The following is an 18,832-nucleotide window of genomic DNA, read 5'->3' on the forward strand; positions in this document are numbered from 1 at the left end:
TAATCCTGTACTATCCCAAAAAACTCTGAAGACACAAGCAAGAGTAGAATGTGGTCTGTGACATTGTATTGGCAAAAAGAAAAAGATTGTTGCAGATAAATTCTGAAAAAAAAAAAAAAAAAAAAAAGAAAAGAAAAACTGAAACCAGTCATCTTTTAGTAGACACTGTTCTGGAAATCTTTACCCCCAAAGTGACAAACAAGTAAAGAAAGGATTGTAATGGAATCATAACCAAAGCTTCTGCAATTTGCCAAACAGATAACATTTAATAACATTAAGTAAGAGCAATCTTGAAATTCTAATAATTTTTAAAGCCATCCACTTTCAGAAAGAGGTTGAAAAATGACAGCACAAATTGATATGATTCTTGTTAAATTCTCCCGGTCTGTCGGTAAAGAATATCCTGTTAAATAAAATATCATTAAAAGCCCCCTGCTAAGAAGCAGCCAAGTGATACCCAGGGTCTAGCCACATTTTAAAAATACATTGTCTACTTAGAATGGAATTCAATGAACATGGTTAATTCACTGTATATTCCTAAATAGCCAGGCTGTGTCCCTAAAGCAAACATTGGAGGGCACACGGAAGAGCTGCAGTAGTCAAGTCAGACAAAAAAAATATGGATTAAAGTTTTAGCAAGTGGGCTAGAAAGAGCATAGGTCTCAGCCCAGCTAGATTCCAAAGACAGTAGTAAGACACTTTAATTACATGATTGATGTGGGCTTCAAAAGCAGGCACCAAATCCACAATGACCCCAAGGTCACAAGCATTATCTGAAGGATAAAAGAAATACCACAAATGGAAACTACCACAGATGACACCTGAGACCTCTGCACCAGTGAACTAATCAATAGCAACTCAGTTTTGTCTGTGTTAAGTTTAACAAAATTTGAAGTTACCCGTGATTAAATATCACAGAGGCAATTACACAAAACATCAAACTTCTTTGTAGACTCTGAAGGGACTGAGAGGATATCCGAATATCGTCTGCATACAAATGACACAGCAAACAGGGCAGCTGAATTCTGTTAAGTAAAAGAAGTATATAAACAGAAATGAAAATTGAAATATAGGAGAATCACAGCTTTCCTAAAGAATGGATTCTCTTCAGCAGAAGTGAATTTTATCAATACATATGAAACAGTGAAAACAAACTAGTCCAAGCTCCCAAGTGGAATAAAAGAAAGGCCTGCTAAATAGTCATTGGAAAGTCAACATCCAGTAAAATAGATGAGCTGCTAAGTAATTTAAATATTTTATTCACCTTCATTAATACATCTGGAAGCAAGAACTCCTGAAAGAAGTGGCTGCATTCCATTTAAGAGGAAAAGCTTAATCTATGTAGATGTATCAGCGATGTGCTCAGCTTCTCTCTGTAGACATCTGAAGTATTGTTAAATTGCAATAATGCACTAATATGGGAAGACAATCTCTGATCAATGATTTTGTCTCTTGAAAGGCAGGGCAGCAATGACTTCCAGCATCTCATCTACCTCTGGAATTAGAAAAAGGCCAGGCACTGACAGAAAGTGGAGTTAGGTCACGGTTGAAGGAGTGAGAGTAACTTTGTGCACACATTCAGGCCAGATGGAAGCTCCACTTGACGGGGAAACATCAGGATGAGAGTAAGAAGAACAAGCAAAGGTCTGCAAGTGGGAAAAGTTCCAGACAAACGGTGGCAATGGCCAAAAAAATCTAGGCCATTTCCAAAATTTAACGTGGGAATTAATAATGATTTATGGCTGTAAAACTGACGTTAATTAAAGCAATTTTAGCAGTATCCTTATCACTTTGATTTGATGCTATTACAGCTAGAAGGGAAGAGCATACAAATTACCCAGAGAAAGACTTTTAGCTCACCTATGGGGTTATTTTCCTATCATGTTCACATTTCTTGACCATGTTAGTGCAGGATCTGAGCCAAAAGCAGTCACAATGGAATATGGATAGAGGATGAAATCTTGCTAAAATGCAGAGGGATTGCAAGAAAGGACTGTAACAGAGTTCAACAGAAGGCAATGTCAGGGATGACAGCTTAAAATTATCTCTGAAGTAAAACAGTTCACAATATCAGGTACCTAAATAGAAACCTGTGTATAAAGGTTTACTGGAGATTTTATGTTGTTTTTTTTGGGGTTTGGTTTTGGTTTGGGTTTTTTGGGTTTTTTTAGAGATATCTAACTGATCCCAAATACAGAGAAAATAAATGCAAAGGCAGTTCCAAAAAAATCAATTCTTGGTTTCTAATAAATCAGGACAGAGAGGAGGGATCAACCATGGACCATATGTTTCCTCTGCCACCTTGATTTAGTGGCAAAAATTGACCTTTGCTCTTGGGTTCAAAAGTCCAGGCCTTCTGTGAGCTTCCATAATGAGATGTCAGCTGTAAGGCAATAACGTAATGAAACTCAGGTGGGGATTTAGCAGGACAGCCAAGGGGGATGTGACCTCCTTCTCTCCCTGCCATTCCCCTTCTTCATGCATTCTGCCTGCCCACCCCCACGCAGTGCTGGGAATGGGGTTGCCTGCCTCCAGGTCCATGTGTTCCTTCTGTGAGTTCAGCAAGGAGGCAAGAGAGGCCCAGACCCTGCAGGAGAAGATCCAGTGCTCAGTTCTCCTGCATGGATCACGTAGAGCACCTTGGAATGGTGCTATCAGCCTCTGCTCTCTACAGGATTAGGTGCAGGAATGGGCTGTGAGAGCCTGGTGGGACTCAGAAATACTTCCCAGCTCCAGGCACACATCGCAGCCATTGTTACAAACACTGAGTGCACGGTGAAGTTTTGCTTCCCATCTCTGCCTCCATGGCCTGATGCCCACAGGAAGGAAACTCCAGAAGGTGCATGGAAGGGCTTTGAGAGGGTTCAGCTTGTTCAGGTCAGGTCCCAGGACTGGACAGTCAGTGCTTGTGGAGATTCAGCCATGGTGGGTGAAAACTTCCATGCATGATCCCATATGAGTAACCTTATGCTTCCATATTTTTGGGAAAAAATGCACTTAGAGATTCCTTAAAAATCTATATGATCCCATATGAGTAACCTAAAAAACAAAAGAAAGAATTAGTAACTTGAGCAAAAATTGTCTACATTTTACACATGAAATAGAATGTTTTGGACAGTAAAGACTGGGAGAAACCCAGTCTAAGTCCTTAGGAACTCCTGTACAGAAAAAGATCCTAGTTGACTGCAAAAAATTCCAAACCTGCATAATTTCTAGACCAGGGAACAACCTTAATTGCATATGTATATGGTTTAAAATATATCCTTATTTTAACTACTGTGAGTAGTTACAATGATCACCACTCTACTTTTTTACAGAATTCCTTGTTTTCAGTTTTGTGTTTGGATTTTTTCTTATTTGGTTTGTTTTCTAAGGTTTGGGTTGTTTTTTTCTGTGACATCATCAGAAATGCAACTATCATACTTGCATTTGAGTCCCTTCTTGAAGTTCCCTCCTGGCTATGGGGCATATGAAAACAGCTCTTAGCTCTTTCTAAAAGCTTTGCCAGGTCACTAACTCTTTCATAATGTTCTGGCCTTTCTATAAGGCATAAAAGAGAAAGCAGACATGAGTGTTTCACATTGTGTCCTCACCACCAGTATTACATGGACAAAATACATGGCCCCAGAATGACCTTGTCATTAGTCTTTCTTGGTGTTGCCATGATTTCTGGTTAAATCCTATTTAGAACAGAAATAAGACATGCAAACACTGGTATTCTTAAAACACTTCTGAATTTTTTTACACACTACTTTCACATCTCTAATTTTGGAATTTCCAGACACTTAGGCTTCAGAAAGTTGAGAATTAAGCTGTCCTGTTTTGTAAATCTGGGAAAAATAGTATCTGCTTGTTTTCAGCAACATCTATGTGCTTATGCTGCTATTAATAGTTTACATGTGTATCTTTGATCCTACAGTCAGGACTGGTGAGCTGATTATGCTTCAGTGGGAGCAGTTGATTTGGAGTAGTTCTTATTTCTCTTCTTTCTTATGCTTCCATATTTTTGGGAACAAATGCACTTAGAGATTCCTTAAAAATCTGTATTTCTTGAGCAGGACTCATACAGGTGACCTCTGCCAGGTCTAGCTACAGTGCTCTCAGACATAGCAGCCCAGCAGCAGACAGCTTATTACTTGCAGCAAAGGATGCAACAGTAAATATTTGCAGGTTCTTCACTGGCAGCAGTTCACAGTCCAAAATGCAGGAGGCAAACAGCATCAAGCATTGAGAGCTCAGTGGCAGCTAGGTAGGGTTCCCCTAAGGCAGAAAGTCAGTTTTTTGTTTTCCATATCAAAAAAGCCATAAAAGAAAGGACTTTTCTAGTTCAAATCCATCCTGACAGGACTGGTGAGCTGGAAAGAGCCACACTACCTTTCTCTACCAGCATGGCCACTAGGTTGCAAGCTTTTTCACCCCTTCATTTTTGTTTTCACCAAGAATTTTTGTTTTCACCAAAAATTCTTGCCTACCCTTCAGTGCAGGCTCCAGAGCTCCGTAGCATCTTTCTCTGTGGGCACTGACATCAGACCTTGGCCATTATGTCTACATGCAGCAGTTACAGCAGATGCCATTGCAGTCTAGCCAGAACCAAGCCCCAGGCCAAACCCAGCTGTATGGGGCACCCATACACATCAGGTCTGCTGGAAGAAGCTTGACATTTCCCTTCCCTGCCTTGGAGCTCTTGCAGAACACACCTGTGTGTGCTGGTCCCTGCTTGCCTTCTCCATGTGGCCCACAGTGGGCAGGGAGCTGGTGCCAAGCCTCCGTGTAGCCATAGCTTTCTCCTGGCCCTGCCAGGCACGGACACATGCTGTTGCTGCTGCTATTTCTGTTGCTCAAGAGAGAGGCAAAAATAGCACAGGGTGCTTGTAATGCCAAAATTCCCGGGGCATTTTGGCCTGCCTGTGGCATGGCACTTTTTACAAAGCTATTTCCTGGGTCACCAGTTGACCTTGGAAAAGGAAAACTGGCCCTGTCTAAGCGAACTGCCCCAAAATATTCCTGCTGTGAGGCAGGGCTGGTGGCCTGGTATGCACAGGGCAGACAAGCAGGGAGCTGTCTAGAATACCAGTGACACGTGCTGGCAGAAAATCACCACTGCATGCTTTTGTTAATTTGGCTATGCCTCCTTGTGCTCATTTCTGAGCTGGCTTGGATCTGCCTTGCCTGGTGATCCAGCCAGTGACAGCTCTGATACCTGAATCATGGCTGGTAAGGGCTGCTGCAAGAGCTTCCAGGGGCTTCTCCTCCCAGCAGAACTTGCACCCTGACTTTTTGAAGCTGTAACTAATATTTCATTACTGTAATATGTGTATTAGGCTGCTATTATTTATTCCAGTGAGGCAGGTAACTTTCACAGGACTAATACAGAGAAATTCTCTCCTCCCTGGTAGTCAGGTTAGTTAATACACTCCATGGTAAAAGACTATTCAGATTCTTTCATTACAAATCTCTCACAGATTCCCTGTTTGTTGTAAGGCTTTGATATCCAGCAAAAAGAAACACCCTCAAGCATTAGAAGTGTCTTTCTTTCTCTAAAACTCTCTTCTGCTACAATTGAGCTACAAGTTAAAGAAGTTAACATATTTCCCTCTATTGAACATATACATCATACATACAAATTATAATTTTAACCTTACTTGAAATATTCCTAAGACATCCAAAGATGTAATTTCACTGTCTAATTTCATAATAAGACATCCAAATGATGTAATTTCACTGTTATGCTGGTTTTGTCTGGAGTAGAGGTAATTTTCTTCACCGTGGCTGGTGTGGGGTTGTGTTTTGGATTTGTGCTGAACATGGGGTTGATGTTTCTGTTATTGCTGAGCAGGGCTTACACAGAGCCAAAACCTTTTCTGCTTTTTGTGCTGCCTCACTGGAGAGGAGGAGTGAGAGGAGACTTTGGCTAAATGGGAAGTTGGGAGGAGACATGTCTGGGACAGGTGGCTCAAACTGACTGAAGGGGTATTCCAGACCACATATAAGCCGAGGGGAAAAGGGAGAAGGAGGGATGTTTGGAGTGGTGGCATTTTATCTTCCCAAGTAACTGTTGCTTTGCTTACATGTGTGCCCTAAATTTTCCCTATTAAACTGTTACTGTCTCAATCTACAAGTTTTCTGGCTTTTACTCTTCTGATTCTCTCTTTGATCCCACTGGTGAGGCAATGAGTGAGTGACTGTTTAGGACCTGGATGCTGGCTGGGGTTAAACTGCAACAACTATTATTAAAATTGAAGCTGCAAAATAAAGAACTGAGAGGTTGGAAAATGACACAGTCAAGGTTGGCTGTGTAATCATAGGTGGTCTCTAGTCCATATGAATTCTGGTACTATTTGAAAAAATCCCTTTGAAATTGCTGATCTTTCTTCTGACAGCAGGATCCCCTGCACTACAGACCTCACAGATGGAAACAGAAATAGTGATTCTCTCATCTTGTGGTCTTCAATCTAGTTCTGTAGGACTCAGGGGTGGAGGAGGGGGTATCAGATCAAGAGAAGTAGGCTTTGAATTTTTGTTTGCTTATTACTAATTAGTCTGCCAAGGGATAGAATACTGTTGCTTTCAAACATGTCAGTGCTATGGACCAACAGGCTCCAATCTCAGCCATACTGACTTGTCTGCCCACAGACCGTAAGCTCTGTCTTGACAGCTGCATATCCACCCTTTAAGGCAGCATTTTAAACAAAAAAAACCCAAAACAACAACAACAACAAAAAAAACCCCTCAAATTCTAACCCCCTAGCCCTGTTTTCCACCAATCTTAGAAACTGCATAATACTTCATTAGAAATTTTCCTGTGATCATTGGCCAAAGCATATAATCTTTATTCCATACTTTTCCACTACTGACCACAAGTATTGGTTATTTTTATTTAAAAGATTTGCATGCACCTACAATCATGATGTTTGGATGCTTGACAATACTAGCCTGAGTTAGACAAGAATCCAAATAGGACCAAAGAGAATATGATGGAGTAGCCAAAAAAAAAAAAAAAAAAAAATCAGCATCTTAAATTTGTTACTTTTGTAGATTTTTTGTTAAGGTGAAGATTTTTTAAAACAAGCTTGCTGGCAAAATGCATGATAGCCATACAAATTGTAAAGCCTGGCAAAAGTGCTTCCAAATTAAAGAGCCTGAAATCAAGAGATGATGAATGTAGATCATATTCAGATCCTTAAAATATTTGCAGTTGCAGAAGCTAACCTGAGCAGACCATAAAGCATGAGTCTTTAATGCCTCATTAGAGACTAAGGACTACAGGTGATTATTAGAGAATAATAGTGTACTGAATGCATTCTGAATTGCTGGGATGCATTGCACCCGCCAAGCCAGTGTGAGAAGGAAATGAAAGCCTTGTCTTATTTTCAGGTACCTTTGTGCTGATAGTGTCAGGAGCATGAAAATTACCTCACAAATGACAGTTCTTTAAAAAAATCCTATAATAATAATAATAATAGTAGCAATAATGAATGTCTGTGGTAGCTAACTTGGGACCAAAGAGCAACGTGTGCATTTTCTCAATGTGAAACATCTGTACTTTCTGCATTCAGCTGGATATGCTTGTGCCATGAATTTGAGGCACCCGAGGCTCTGATTCCCATGACCTACTAACAGTCATGCAAAGCAAAGGACTTGTATAGCACAACAAATTCCTGTCTTTGTATTTCCCTCCTGACAGGCAGGGCCAGAGAGTTCGAGATCCTGTGCTGCTTACAGGGCTTTTCATACAGGAGTTATTCTCAAGAGACTCTTTCCATAATGTTTAAGATCCTTTTAGATAGAAGAGTGGATTAAAAAAAAAAAAGAAAAAGTCTTAATGTGATTGATAATCAGGTTTGTTGTGTACCTTGCAAAATACTAAGACACCAAAGTTTTTAAGAATTAAAGGCAGCAAAAAATTTGTGCATTAAATTTTGAGCATGGCTATATTCCAGAAGTAAAAAATAAATATTGTCAGAGTGACAATAAAATGATGGCCATTGAATAAAAAAGATCAGGATGTCTCAGGTATTATCGGCCAAATGCAATGTAATAAGGATATCTTCATTTTGAAACATGATATGCAAGAATGGTGAGAAAAACTGCTTGTTACTCCAAATAAAAAATATTTAGTTTTTATTATTGATATCAATGTTACTTAGAACTTGACCTTCTTCCCTTGGTATTCCAAGAGACACCAAGTCAATTTCATATTAACCACACCAATTGGTTTCAGCTACTCCTTTATAACCAAACCCCAGGACTGGTGATGATGCAACTAAGGTTTCTATTTCTATGAGTATGAAAAAGGATTCTTCCAGGTTTATATGCCAAAAAAGCAGGCCAGACTTTAATCAGTAGTGCAAACAGTTTATGGCAAGCATCTGACAACAGATGATTTATAGAGGCAAGAGAGAAATTATACTAAAGAAAATCATACTAATTAATGGTCATAGCATATTAATAATCTAATTATCAAGGTAACCTCGATGGCAAGAGAGAGCTTTGATATAAACATGGAGTACACCAGTGGATACTAAATAGACAAGTATTATAGAAAGAGTGTGGCTGGACCTAGGCATGTATTGGCTGCAATACTTACAAATTCTTAACAAAGTATCTCATGTTGGCAGGAAGCGTGACCATATGGAGACAAATCTGTCAGAAGTAAGTTTAAGTGGTACATAACTATAATCCTAAGGATTCTGAGAGAAGGAGCTGCCAGTTTTCATCAGCTAGATCAACTTGGCCTACTGGTAATGAAGAAAAAGTCAGAAGCGCAACCCTCAACTCGTGCAATACCACTCTTGAGGTTAAAGAGTTTGGCTTTTGATCCTACACACAGACACATCTGAGGGGATCTGACACCAGTTCTAAAGTCAGAAATGCTTGTCTGCAAAATATCGGCAGGAAAACAGGCTTTTGTGGTTGCACATTCTTGGAAAGCAACTCTCTGAGAGAGATCTGGGAAAATCAATGTGGGACAAAGGCTTTTTTAACATGTCTTTCAACAGGCTTAAAGGTTGCTTTTAATGGTTGCTGATTAGATGCTCATTCAAGATGTAATTGAGCCCATAGCAAGCTCAGGTTTTGAGCACCATTTGTACACTACTGACTGACCTCTAGGTCCTGGGCTGTTTTTTGCTGCCTATTTTCTGCCTGCGTTGGGACCAGCAGAGTGGATCTGAGTGCATCTCAACTTCTCTGAACTTCCACTGAATTTCACTCTGGGCTCCAATGAGCAGGAGTGGAGCAAAGCAGCTCAATGACAGGACCATCCACATGCAGCCTGTTAATGCAGACACATGAGATCCACCCAGGAAAAAAATGAATAAGCAACTCATTTCTTAAGCTGGACAAGGCCAGTTGTGGAAGGGCAGAAAGAAATAAGGAGAGGCCAGGTGTCAGTGGTTTAGTTACAGGTGTTGGACTGACGTACTCCAAAGCTGTCTTAGATTTGGGTGAAGTCCAGCCCACTCTTTCCTTGCCTTCCCCATTATGCAGCTTCTTGGTACAGGCACCCTATGGGAGTAGAACCTTGTGAAGTCGTTCCAGACCTAGGACTTCCTCTTTCCAAACCTCAGCCACATGAGTAATTTGACTTTGCTTTAGCCTGTCCATGGCTAGGAAGCATTTATAGCTTGTAACACAAAGGCCTTTCAAAAGAGATTCTGGAATAATGGTTCTTCCTTCTGCTACCATCACAGACAATAAATCTAGATAACATAGTGCTGGTTCTCTATGCATCCCCATGCCTTCATTTCCTCAGTTTCTGGACAATTCTTTAGGCTGAGGCACAAAATTTCCAGGTTCTTTCCTTTCTTCTCTCCCTCTTACATGTGCCTCTCTGCCAGACTCTGGAATCTGCTCTCTTTTGGGAAACCAACCTCTAATTTCTGCTTCAGGACTCTAAAATGCCTTCTTTGACTTTGGTGGCTGCCAGCCTCTTTTTCATTTTAGTAGGTTGATTTCTCATCAGCTTTTGCTCCCTGGAAACTGATCCACAAACAAGGAGCAAACTCCACTAAGTTACTTTTAAGGGCCAACATTTTTACCAACACAAAATGGGCAACCACAAGATGATGAGAAATCATAAGAGAGCAGGAAAGGGACAAAAAAACCTGCAGAAAAGAAATGCTGTTTTTCACTTATTACATTTATTTATAGTTTATATTCTTACACTGGTATTCTGGAGGAGAACAGACCTATGTGTTGTGATTAAGAGCACATTGAGCTGAAAATGGAGCAGCATCCCCATTACGAGGACATAAGCATGCTGATGTCACCTTGCCACTGCTTGGGGCTCTTTCTGAGGTCCTGGGGCCAGGAAAATCTCTGGCAGAGCACACAGGGCTACCAGCAGCAGACTGTGACACCCAGGGTGCCAGGGGATTGATGTCATGTGTGAGTTTTGGTGGCAGAATGGACATGGCTCTGAGCAGATGTGGATTCAGAGAAATGCTTGTGGAAAGAGGGCAGAGGAGACTCAGAAGTCAGACTGCATTAATCAGTATTTCTCTTTGCACTGAGGGAGGTCCAGGCTTGAAAGCCTCTGCACTGCCTTCTTTGAGGCTGCTTATTCCTATTAATTACTAATTACTCATACTGATGAAGAGAAGGAAGATATGCTTCCAAGTATGATTACAAAATCAGCGCTTGGGAGCTAACTCAATGGGCCTGCAATGACTTCCCTGACTTCTTAGTATGAAATTGAATACCTCTTTTCACCTTTTTATGGTGTGCTTCTGAAGAATTTATGGGAGCTAAAATGAAGTAAAATATTAACCTTATTGAGAAAAAAAAATAGGCCAAAACAATCCTACGAAAGATACCTACAAACTGTCTGGTTCTCTGTGGAAGCTTACTTCAAGAACACATATTTATCTAGAGGCTTTAACTGCAGTGCTTTTATTTGACACATGAATCCTAAATATCATTTGCTTGTTCTTCCTCTAAATGTAAGGAAATAACAGGAAAGACAGAAAAAAATAAGCAGAAAACCCATAATTCCAGGAAAGGTAGCTGCAACTTACACCATGATGTACTGGTTTTACCATATCCAACTACCACAGTCATCTGGCAGTCAGTTGCTGCCAGAGAAGAGAGGAGTGAGGAGATGTGAGAGGTTCTACTCTGCAGACACCCAGCAGTCCCACAAACCTTTCATATTATTTTCCTCTCCCCTGTCCAGTTCATGAGGTGAGTGACAGAATGACTTTAGTCACTGGAACCTGATGTCCAGCTGGGGACAACCCACCACACTGTCCTAGCTGCTTTTCTAAAGCAATAATAAAATATATATATATATATATATATATATATATATACATTGAGTTAGTTCTGCATCTAAATTTCTCTTGCAAAGTTTGGAACATTAAATGAAAGATTTTGGTCTTTGAAAGTGACTGCAGCAGCAGTCATTGACAAGAAAGAAAAACAACTCTACACTGAAATTGGCTGTTTGGCAAGTACCAAGCACTCTCAGATTTCAGGCACCTGTGCAGCTGAGTGGAGAGAAGGGCACAGCCTTCCTCAGGCTGGTAGTGCCTGGTGCAGTTCTGGCCAGAAACAGGGTGACACCTTGCTCATCACCTCACTTGCTCTGCTGCCCATGTTAGAGACAACATCAGAAGTGGTGAGATACTTGCTTTTAATGCCTGGCTATGAATCACACTTGAGTTGTTGAGATGTTTTTGTCACCCTTTTCTCCCTTCTGCTGCATTTCTGTTCTGTTAAGGCTCTTAGATCATAGCTCTGAGACACAAACAATCAGTTATTGTGTATCTTTACAATGTCTAATACAACAATAATCTGAATATAGCCTAATATTTCATTTACTACAGTATAAATTATACTACTCTAACAAATTTTGGGACTATAAAGGAACATCATTATTTCTGTGTTATCTCAGCTAAAATTCTTGTGCTGCATTATACCACATTTCTCATCCCCCTTATTTAAAGTAAGTTACAAAAAATGCAATGTGAAACTTCAGAGAGATGCCAAGCAATGCATTTTATGTTGTCTGACAGAAAAAAAAAAATAACCCTACATTAATTTGAGCATCCAAAGAATGTCATCTGCTCCTAGTGCACATAAAGCTCAAATAAATGCTCCTCTTCATACAGTAAAAAACCCTAAAGTGGCTAGATCATCTTATTTATCATGAAGGAAGGCCTACTGACCTAAAAGCCTTTGGTGTCAGTGTATCTGTGGTGACCATTTGCACTTCCTCTGCTTCCTCTGGAAGCAGCTGAGCTGCAAAAGGACAAGCAAAGGGACAAGCTGTCAGTGTCTCAGTACCCTCTGCACCTGCACAGCTCCCAGCATGGACTAGGAGGTGGGACAAGTGTGACCAGTCAAAGGGAACATTCTCATAGCTCAGCCAAGTGTGGGCAACCTGGAAGGCCTCTCTGTCCTCCACTGGATGTGCTGATCATTTGTACATTGTTTGAAGAATTCAAGCTCACCCTCTGCCCATTCAGTTATTAAGGGAAATGAGAAAATCCTCTGTGTGGACACTCTTTTTCATTTTTATAGTACTTACAAATAGACACAGTGGAGCACTCCTGACAAAGCTAGGTATCACCAGTGCAGGAAAAACAAATAATGAGAACTAAAGAAGAGTTAAGAGTGTTTGTTCCTGTGCTTCTGTGGAGTAGATGAAGTGTGAGTCTTTTGAAGAATAGGCTCTGTACTAGGATTCATTTCATCCTGCACTCACTCCTCTGCAACCTGCTTACCATGACAAAAGTCACCAGAGAGGCGAAGTGCTGTGATAATGAGAGAGCTGGAGGTAACTTCCAATCAGTCCCCTGTGGCACATTTGGAGTTTACTAGCCATGGGATAGAGTGGTTTCTCCATGCAATTGACGCTGACTCCGCATTTCTCCTTCAGTAAATATATGCAACCGTTGAAAAATAAAATTCAGGTTTACCTTACAAGAGTGCTGAGCACGTCCTTCTTTGTGTGCCTCATGTTTATCCATCTTGCAATCTTGGGAAATCAGTATTGGCTTTTGTTATAGTAATCTCACTGCTGGAAGCAACCATCATTTGGCTATTGGATATTTTATGTAATTAGTAATTTATGGCTTCTAATTTTCTCAGACATTTTTGCAAGTGAAGCTGCAAATAACTTCATGCCAAATATTAAACCTCTGGATGCAGCATATGTAGCCTTTCACAGACCAAAATTATACCTCTTTAGGAGTTTTACTCCCCTACAAAATGTTTCTAAAGAATGATTTCTCTGTATGTAAAGTGCTGGCATAAATTACAATATAGGAAATTTAATAATTAATGATATTTTTTAATGATATGGTTTTTTCAATGTTATATTTTTATCAATTAGAGAATGTATTACTGTAATAATAGTTTTATGCCTCCTAAGACACACATTTGAAATTACTTCATGGGGTAAACTTTTTAAATCTATACTACATGTTCCTCTTTTTCAGCTGTTTGCAAATTGCCCAGGTTACCTCTGGTAACACTGTATGCAAGATAGAGATATGAGAAACCCGTTCAAGCATCTCGTGACATTACCCTTAAATTATTGTTCCCGTTTTCAAGAGAAAGAGGAATGTGTTTAACATTTCCTTTCATTTTGTTCTGCTTTTAAGTATCCTTAACACTGTGCCAGAATTAAAGTCAAAAGTTAACACCATACTAATGGGGTTAATGTGTGGTCAAAGTCTGCATTTTTTTTCTGCCAGAAAAGCATTTGACATTATTCTTGTTGAATAAAGACAGTCAGCAGTGATAGGTTACAAGCCTGCAGCTCTGAAGAGGGAAACCAGGCTGTTTGCACACACTGATTGCTGGATGTCTTTGTTCCAGGCAGGGCAGGCTGTGCCAAGAGGTGGTTTTATTCCTACTTCCCAGTGCCATGCTGCTGCTTTGCAGGGCAAGGAGCACTTTGGAGGCACAAGGGCCTCAGGTATAAATATAATGATGTGACTGTGTATTCTCTGTGTTGCCCCACTGTAGCTCTATTCCAGCTTCATCCCAGCTGATTTCCATGGTGTTATATTGCCCTGGGCCTGGCAGCAGTGTGCTGATGGATCAGGAATCCTTTCCCCCAGTTTGCAGTGCACAAAAGCGAATTTTCTAGGTAGCCTGCTCGGAGACCTCTGCATTCCCTTGTGCTGTAAGACAGATGAGGATGAACAGGAGCCAAAAGGAAAGGCAAAACCTAGAGAGAAGCCATCTGCCCTCTTTCACCTTCTCATGGAAGTCTCCTGGTAGTGATACTGTGAGCTCCAGACCTGGCTAGAAAGGGTCAGCTGAGTTTAAGAAGGAAACATTTTGCAAAGCATGGTTCCGCATTATAAACTCAGTAGAAAAGGGAGGCAACAGTGATGATCTTCCTCTGGTTTGCTTTCTACCCTGGCTCGTGCCCAGAGGAAGAACTGGAGAGATGAAGGTGCAGCCATGGCACTGGGAAACAAGGCTGATGTCTGTGGCCTCAAGAACATGAGGGTGGGGAGTCAGGGTATCCATACAGCTGCTAGGAAGTTCCCATGGCTCCAGGAGGTCCTACAGACAAATGCCTAAAATTATTCTTGTCTTTCAAGGACTTGAAATTCTCACCTACAGTACTGACACCTGCTCTCTTTTCAGCATGACATTCACAGGTCTGGGAGCCAGACTCTTTCAGCTCTGTGGCCAATTGTTTTTAGATACAACATCATCCAGAGGCCATATTAGTTGTACATGGGAGAGTTCTTGAGAAGCTAATGTGTGTGATTCTCAGATTTTCAGCTTGGCCTTAAAACAAAATTGATTAGTTAATTAAATCAGACACACAGAGGTTGGAGGGTTTTGCTGTGGGAGTGTGGATTTGGACCAGGAGGCAACACCAGGGCACCTCCCTGACCAGCCCTGTCCTGCAGATCCCAGCAAGATGGGCCAGGCTGGTCTGGGGATGGTGACCAGGGTCAGACACAGCCCAGTCATCCGTAGGCACCCTGGGGCTCAGCCAGGAAAGGATCCCCTGGGATGGGGTGGGATGGGATTAGGGCAGTGCCGGCTCAGCAGGGCCCAGGGCCAGGCAGAGCCAGGGCTGCAGCACCCAGTCTGCATATCAAAGAAGTTCTCATTACTAAATGAACAGAATGTTTCAGTTAATCCAGTAGAGAAGGGGTACTTAATTAATTTCTACCGAGGTCTGCTGGGAAATTCTTCTAAGGTCTGTTAATTCTTACTGAGATTTGATCAGCAGGAAGCAATGCACTGGTTCTGCTCTGCCTTCAGGATTCACAGCCACTTTCTGAGGGAGCAGGTAATGGGAGGAACTCCTGGGCTGCCTGCAGATAACGTGAGGTTTGGGTAAAATGTGCTCATGAGCTGGATGAGAAGCTGCTATTTAAGTACCAGCACAGCACTATGTCTTCAGAGATGCAAATTAAAGTTACAGGTGAGAGCACAAATAGAAATGAATGGTTTGTTCTACATTATAATTTTTTTCCAGCAGAAAAGCCTGCTTAGCAGGTTCCTGATCTCTCCCTTGTCTCACCTCCATCAAAGCAATGACCATCACAGTTTCCCAGCCCTTCAGCCAAGCTGCTGCAGCTCTTTGTGGAGACACTCCTTGAACCCAGTCAGTGAAATCATCCATTTTTTAAAACAAATTAGGAAAAGAAAAAGGAACTATTTCAAGTGTAGCCACATATGGAGCACACTGAGCACTTGCAAAACTGTGGTGGAAGTGGAACAGGGTAAACAGCTGTAAAATCCTTCTATGAGCCTCACTCTTAGAGCAGTCTGGCACAGAAATGCCCAGATGACCACAGCTCCCAGCAGAAATTCCTCCAGATCATTGTATCACCATGAGTCCCATATGCTTTCCATTATGAAACCCAGTATTATATTGTTTTTCAAGATCACTGTGCTTCCTCCAAGCAGACCAGAACTGCAGAGGCTGGAAGGATGAATCTGCAGAAAATTATTCATCTACAATAAGTCAGGTGTTTCCAAACACAAAGGCATAAGAGATGCTTTGTTTTAACCCTGAAACTGTTCTTGCAGCCCTTTATTTGGTGATGGTTTCAAATTCAAATTTCCCTGACTTACAGAACCCTGATTCACACCATACACAGGTACCAGGGGCCAAGGAATTGAGGCATATATAGAGACAGCCCTATTAAGGTCACACGGGCAGCATTAATTTTGGTATTTTAATTTTCCTAGTTTTAGCATGTTTTCCTGAACAAGCATGATCTACTGTCCTGTGGGCTGCTGGAGGGAACCAGATCTCATTCACTTTTTGTCTTCACATAATGTCATTAACTCTGCATGTCTGTTATAGAAATGTCTAAATCAAAGTTGTTCATGTGAAGAGAAAGCAAACTTTAACTGAAAGCAAACTTTCTCTGATTATATACAACGTTATCTGCATGTAAGTTAAGCACAAGAACTGCAGTTATCAATATATCTAGTGACAATTCACTGCACTGTCCAATTGGTTTGGTTACTTTGTTTCAAGAGCCAGCCAGTAGCTACATTAATCCAGCTAACATTGCTTGTACTTTTAATCTAATGGAAAAACTGAATTTCAGACTTTTAAAAGTGAAAGGCAAGCATCTATCCATCAGTGGTACTACCTAACTGCTCATACTGGGTAACTGTGGAAATAATAGCAGACAATACATTTAATTTCTAAGGCTGAACAATCAGGAACCATTACAGGAATGTGGAAGACACGAGTAAAGCAATTAAGATAAGTGGAATGTCTTTCATTACTTGTACCAAACAAGGGAACTATTCAGAAAGATGGGCCAAGTTGGCGAACTTGCTCAAAATAAATGACCGATGCAACTTTCCATGTGTGCTTATTGAAACTCAGACACTGCTAGCTGGGCTGGCTCCTTGTCAGCCTACTCCTGTGGCACTCAGCTCCTGTTTAAATAAGAACATTGCTTGTTTTGAGTGAAATGAAAGTTAAACTGGCAGTCAGAAATGTGAAGTAAATGAGTACATTTTGTTTGTAGAGAAAGCTGAGCACTTATTTGCAAACACATAAGGAAGAAGTGGCTTCTGTTCAGTGGGACTGCTCCAATGTGGGTAGTTACTCATTTGCTGAAGTGTTCACAAGATCAGATCACAACATCCAGAAACTCAGCTGCTACACCCAAACATTTTTCCCACAGCACCCAGTTCTTAGTCACCGCTCTCCAGGGAGAGCAGACGGTGTAGAGCAGAAGTCATTGTGGTCAGTGTGTGGCTTATTTAGTAAAAGAACTTATCTTGCTCATTTTCCATGATTCATGTTTCAAGAATGCATTATTAATTTCTGTCAGACTAGATTTATACCAAATCAAGAGCTGCAGAAAGGCTTGTCATTTGTTCTAAAGCCTAGTGTGAGAATACCAACCTCGCATATGTGCAAGGTAACACTTAATTTGGGCTCAATAGTATCAAGTTTATCAGTGATCAGTATTTTCAAAAGATACAAATAGTGTAGCTCCTTTCCATTAGAGAGATTCCTTTAGGCAGTGTGATACTCAAAAAGCGGGTCCTCCACCCTTCTGAAAAGCCTGTGGCTCCCCAAGGGTCTCCTGAGACCCCCTGCCACTTTGGAATATCTTTGTCAGTTATTTTAGTTATTCTGAAGAGAAAATGCCCTGTCTAACCTGCTGCTGTTTGCTACCATGCCTATGAAGCCTGAAGTGCTTTTGGACGTGGCTAAATAATGACATTATTTCCTGTCATAATGTTTATTTAGCCAGTAGTTAACCGACTGGTAGTGGACAGTCTTCAGACCAATGTTCATTCAATTCATGAGCCTGAAGGAGAAGTAAAAGGTAGCTCTCAAACACCTACACACCCACTCCCAGCAGATTCCAGCAGAGAGAGCAGCCTTTCTGCCTGCTCACTGCTGCCCAGGGAGCCTCCCTGAGCCCCAGGGCTCCTGGTTAGAACTGAGGGGAGAAGCAGTTCCAGCTTCCAGCAGCTTACAGGAACCACTGTCTCTGCAGAAAGCAGTAAGATGCCTTCATTAAACAATGCAAAATTTACACTATAAACCACACCAGGAGAGCTGTGGAAAAAAATGCAGTAACATTTTTTAAATACCTCAGTCAATTCATTCAAAAAAATATACGTTGGCAGGAGGAGGGGAAGTAGTTTAATAATTTTAATGGCCAATACTTAAGAAAAGATTAAAGGTTTAATACATTAAAAAGGAAACTCTGCTGATGGTAATCAGTTCTGCTGCTTTTATGCATCATTTTGTTCCGTGTTTGTGTATGAAATGAGGTGGGGAGGCGGGGTGGGGAAAATTTGAAGATTTAGGGAGATTACTGCTTTCATGAGAGTGTTTTATTGCACTTTGGCAGTTCTGGATTTAACCAGAAAATCCAATTGTGGAAAAAGGATGAAACAATCTGTTTTTCTTCTAATCAATCACAAGGTTGCAGGACACATTAAAATAAATTTGTGACCGCCATTCTTCTTCCTTCCCACTGCTGTCGTAGCAAATGATGATCCAAAAGCTGACTGACACTTCCCATATCAGCCCTGATGCCTGCTGCCCTCCTTCTTTTACCAATTCTTATTATTACAAACAAGTAACTTCAGACCTGTTGCAAGAACATGGAGAAAAGCCTTCTGGCAGATGAAGCATTTTAATAGTAACAAAAATTTAACCCAAAAATATCAGCAAAATTACAATCAGTCACATGAAGCAGTGGGAACAGAGTAACAAATACTGTGAAGATTTCCTCCTAGCTTTTGCCTACAGCTGCCTGCTATTCCTAAGCTACTCGATGCCTCAGATAAAGCAAGTAGCAATGGAAATCAAAAGCCACGTGCTCAGATCAATATGGATTGCAGAATCATTCCC

The 18,832-nt window shown here is 41.0% G+C and overlaps 1 long non-coding RNA gene across 1 annotated transcript in view; it reads right to left on the reverse strand.

The window, feature by feature from the left end:
- Positions 1-672: 672 nt before the first annotated feature.
- Positions 673-18,832, reverse strand: part of LOC132324243 (uncharacterized) — a 28,342-nt gene continuing 10,182 nt past the window's right edge. Inside the window, exon 2 of the long non-coding RNA XR_009485550.1 lies at positions 673-3,039. This is a non-coding gene — a long non-coding RNA (uncharacterized LOC132324243). The remainder of the gene's footprint in view (positions 3,040-18,832) is intronic.

The sequence above is a fragment of the Haemorhous mexicanus genome, chromosome 2 (genome assembly GCF_027477595.1).
Source record: "Haemorhous mexicanus isolate bHaeMex1 chromosome 2, bHaeMex1.pri, whole genome shotgun sequence".
Lineage (NCBI taxonomy): Eukaryota > Metazoa > Chordata > Aves > Passeriformes > Fringillidae > Haemorhous > Haemorhous mexicanus.